Raw genomic sequence first — 4945 nt, 5'->3', positions numbered from 1 at the left:
GAGAGAGAGAGGGAGGGAGGGAGGGAGGGAAAGAGAGAAAAGAAAGAAAGAAGGATGGGAGAGAGGAAGAAAGGAAGGAAGGGAAGTGTTTAAGGGTGAGGTACCTGAAATCCTACCAGAAACAGGGTTGCTTCTTCCAGTAGAGCCCTACCTCCCACGGTTCCACCATCTCCCCACAGGTCACTTAACCTGTGAATCCATCAATGGTTTAAACAGTTGGTTAGTTTGGAGGCCTCTCTCTCAAACCAACCGTCTCCAGAAGCATCTTCACAGACATACTTAGAGGTTGTGTTGCTAATCTCCTAGATATCTCTTAATACAATCATGCTTACAGCCAAAGCTGACTTCCACAGCTCTCAGGGTGGCAGGATTCTGAGCAGCCTTATTTATATCTTACGGCTCAGGGCACTTTTCTTGGTGTAAAGAGTGTGAGCGAAGCTAATTCAAATAACCTGACTAAAGATGGCTGCACAGACAGAAAGAAAGCCACAATGAACAAGCAATATTTACTCTCAAGGGAGGACAGGGCAGTTCCCTTTTCCTTAAGATGGTAAAAAAGGAGATTTCTGCAGATCAGCCAAAGCTATAAGCACTTGCTGGAGGGTGGTCCTTTCTTTCCTAACCTCCTCTAGCATCTATCTCAAGGACCTCCCACCATGGACAGTGTGGAGGGTGGTTCTCTCTTTCCTAGCCTCTCCCATCAACTATCTGTTTCACAAAGACCTCCCACCATGGACAGTGCCGCACCCAGGGACCACTAAACTGCAGAATTCCTCTGCATTCTGGCGAACACAAGCCTGTGCATTCAGGAAGTGCTATCCTGCCAAGGTAGGAGACCAGCAGTCTGACGCTGTGGGTGATGACCACTGTGAGACAGTATGACTCTGGGAGAGCATTTCTTAGGAGTTATTGAAAATGCCATGGCAGGTGTCGATCACAGGCTGAAATTTGGTTCCTTCCCAGCATCTTTCAACAGAGGTCTCCTGCTTCTCAGAAGGGCTAGCGATAGCACGTATATTCAAGAAGCCAAAAACGATTTCTCCGAATGATTAACCACCCACATTCCTCAGTGATTCTTGTCTTTGGCAACTTTTGCCTCCATAATTATTTCTCTCACATGGAAATCCTGCTGCTGTGCGGAAAAGGGGAAGCATGTTCTGCTGGCTAATTCTCATGACTTCCTTCACCTCTGGAGATCTCAAATAGACTAGGCAGACTGGCTAATGAGTCCCAAAGTTCTGCCTGTCACTGCTTCTGCAGTGCTCAGATTAGAGATATGTACCACCATGTCCAGCTTCCTTACTTGGGTTCTGGACCTTGAACTCCGATCCTGATACTTACATGAAAGTTCCTCAACCACTAACCATCCCCTCAGCTTTGACTTCTCGTCCTTGAATTCTTTCTCTACTTCTTCCTGACCTGGAGGCCAGGTAGAAGCCCTCCAGAACTAACAGGTCGGATTTTTCTGCCAACATTGCTTGCATTAACTATTGAAACTCCTTCCTGTATGAAACAAAAACAAAATACCGCCACTATTTAATTTACTGTTCCCCATGAGAAATAATGGGTGGGACTTCGGATAAAAATACAATACCAGACATCATTTAAAGCCAACTAATTTAGTCAAATGTTGTAAGAGTTTGCCATGGTTTGGTGGCAGTAGTGGTGTTTTTTTCCATCTTAGCAATATAAAGATAGTTTATGCCTTCATCTGTGGGTCAGTTGCAGATCTCAGAAGTCCTTTGGCTCCCACGTTAACAATTGGATTAACAATGTGAATGATGATTGATAGTTAAAGTTCCAAGAGCAGGACAGACAGAGGCTAACTAATAGTTCAAAATCAATAATATGTAATTTAATAAACTCCAGCCTTAATCACCCATCAAATATATGGCTAACTTTCTGTTTAAATTAATGGGTGGTTTTTCATTGTGAGTTGTTTTGTGTTTTGAGACAGGGTCTTCTTATGTAGCCCATGCTGACCTTGAACTTGATACCTTCCTGCCTCTGCCACCTCAGTGCTAGGATTATATGTAACATTATCCACAGACCTGGCTGATTTTAATATACTCCTTGAAATGGGAAATTTATTGGTTTAGAAGCAAGTCATGAAAAATATATTGTAATAAATTATTGAAAGGATATAGGGCTTGTTTGCAAACAATATATAACTTGTTTTACACTATTGTATTTGTGTTAATTTGCTCATTTTGAATGTGGCCTCCCATGTTCTTGGGTAGTGTCATACTGTTACCTTTCTACATTGGTGGCAGTGCTGGGCACAGTCCACACTCCTACCTTGTGAAGCGCTTTGACCCTTGCCTGCCCTGAACTTCCTTTAACCTACAAGCGTCTCACTTCCTGTGTTGATTCTGCCTTATCTGTTCTCCAATGCTTTTTCTCTTTTCTCCTCACTTCTGCAATTTCCTACACAGCTTTTTAGTACTATATTCTTTATCATTTTCAATTGCTTTAATTACCCTAGCTTATTTTTATTTCCCCATAGGTTTTTAGCCAACTTACCAATTTTCACCAAAACCAAATATCTGCTGTGAGTTTGATTGGCACTTCATTGGCCCTGTAGATAAATGTGAGGAAAATGACTTCTGACCCATGAACACTGTCTTTCTAGTCATTCGATTTTTTTTCTCAGCAATATTTTATGACTTTTGGCATAAAGGTCTTAGACACATTTGTAAGCTTTCTTCTTAAGTACCATGTCATGGTGAAAAACTATGTCATTACCAAAAGTTTATTACAAGAACTTAAAGCTGATTCAACATTGGAAGTCAAACAATGCAATTCGTCATATGACGGAAGCAAGTAGGAAATCCGTAAGATCCGCAGCAAGAGCCTTCGACCACTAAGCGATCTTGCATGCCCCACACAGATGCTATTTATTTAGCTGAGGAAGCACCATACCTTTTGGTTAGCTGAGATTTGCATTGTGTAAACATTAATTTTGGAAACTGTTTTTGCATCTGTTTAAATGGTCATGCTTGGGGGTTGGAGAGATGAGGCAGTGGTTAGGAGACCTGGCCAGATTTAATTACAAAACCCACACTGCAGTTCATAACCATCAGTAACTTCAGCTCCAGGGGAGCCAACCGTCTCTTCCCTGCGGGACCCCAGGCATGTACATGGTGTAGACACCTATGATCAGGTAAAACACCCCTGCGCATTTAGAATCCAGGGAAGAGATGGCCACTACTACATTATTTAGCTGTGCAAAACAAAGGTCTTTGGAAGCTTTATTTAATATTTACTTCAGTTTAAAAGTTCCAGGCCAGTGAGAGAGCTCAGCGGGTAAAAACACTTGACATACAAGCCTGAGTGCCTAAGTTCAATCCCCAGATCTCTGTGATAGGAGAGTCAGAGCTCACACTTTGTCCTCTAACTTCCAAACTGTGACACAGTCACCCAAACTCGAATTCACACATCACACGCATACGCACGCACATACACATGCACACACACAAACACACACATACACACACATACACACATACACATACATACACATATACAAACATACACACACATAAACACACACAATAATAATAATTAATAAAAATTTAAATACGTTAAAGATCACAACAAAGTTATGAGTGGACTGTGTGGGGTTGGAGGACAGTTTTCTAAGCACTTAAGTTTGCTAAACTTGTAAACTCTTATCTCAAAGTGTTTTGCAAGAGTTTTAAATAAGGCAGTAAAAATGGAGTGCTCAGAACAGTGTCTGGTAAATTACAGACATTGGTAAGGATTCGTTCCTTTTCCAACTACTAAGTATAAAGTGCACCGTGCTGCAATGACAAGAATAACTATGACGGATACCGAAGTGCTCAGACGTGGTCCTGCCATCTACTTATTATGTACCCTGAGTGGTTCTTTCTGTTCTCAGTATTACATACGCCTTTATTTTCCTTCGTTTACTATTTCTCTGTTGCTAATAAGCACGTCTCTGAGACAACACTGAAGTCAAGCACAGCTATAGCACTGAGGAAGGAGAGTCTGGTTGCCTAGGTCAGCCCTGTCCTGAAACCTGAAGTCAACTCGGCCTGCTTTTCATCGTCGTCACATACGGTGGAATTGCCTGAAAGGAAACCACAAGGAAAACAATAATCTTCTAAACCCAGACTCACTTCAAAGGGACGAAGTTCTCTCCACATGGAGCCAAGAATACCAGCATGCACTGTGTGTGCAGTGCACAGCACTCAGCAGTAATTAACAAAGGATTGGTGCTGCAGCCTCCAAAAATGGCATAATTTAGAGGAAAGAAAGTAAGGAGAGAGTGAAGGAAAGGGAAAAAGGAAAAGTTCAAGTTTCTATGTCCCTTAAAAAGTTAGGAAGAATTCTAGTCAAAATACAATCATTCCAATCCTTCTGGTCTTGCAGCTAAAAAATTCTGAGCCAATCCCACAGAGGCAAAGCCATTACCACAAATAGGTGTCTAATATCCCAGGTCATGCTCAGACTTGCTTTTGTGATTCTGGAAGTCTGTAAACAAAAGAGAAAGAGGAGGGGAAGGGGGGAAGGATGGCAAAACAACAACTCTGGTCATCCTCTAACACATACACACAGACACACATACACACAGACACACAGACACACACACACACACACACACACACACACATACATGTATATACATTATCACCTTCTATTCTTCTATTCCCTTCCTCTCTTTCTCAAGTTGATGGCCTCTTTTTCTTTGCTATTGTTTCACACACACACACACACACACACACAGAGAGAGAGAGAGAGAGAGAGAGAGAGAGAGAGAGAGAGAGAGAGAGAGAGACTCCCAAATGCAACTTGCTGAATCCATTTTTGTTGTTTGTCTTCGCTTGATTTCAGGGCTGACCTTGTATTGTATAATCATTGATAGAGGTCATCTCTAAAAGAGGGCAATGCTCCCTCTCTTAGCAGCCATTAGTTTACCTGT

Source organism: Mastomys coucha, unplaced genomic scaffold (assembly GCF_008632895.1).
Source record: "Mastomys coucha isolate ucsf_1 unplaced genomic scaffold, UCSF_Mcou_1 pScaffold9, whole genome shotgun sequence".
Taxonomy (NCBI): Eukaryota; Metazoa; Chordata; class Mammalia; order Rodentia; family Muridae; genus Mastomys; species Mastomys coucha.
The sequence above is the reverse complement of the archived record's forward strand: the minus strand, read 5'-3'. Positions refer to the sequence as shown.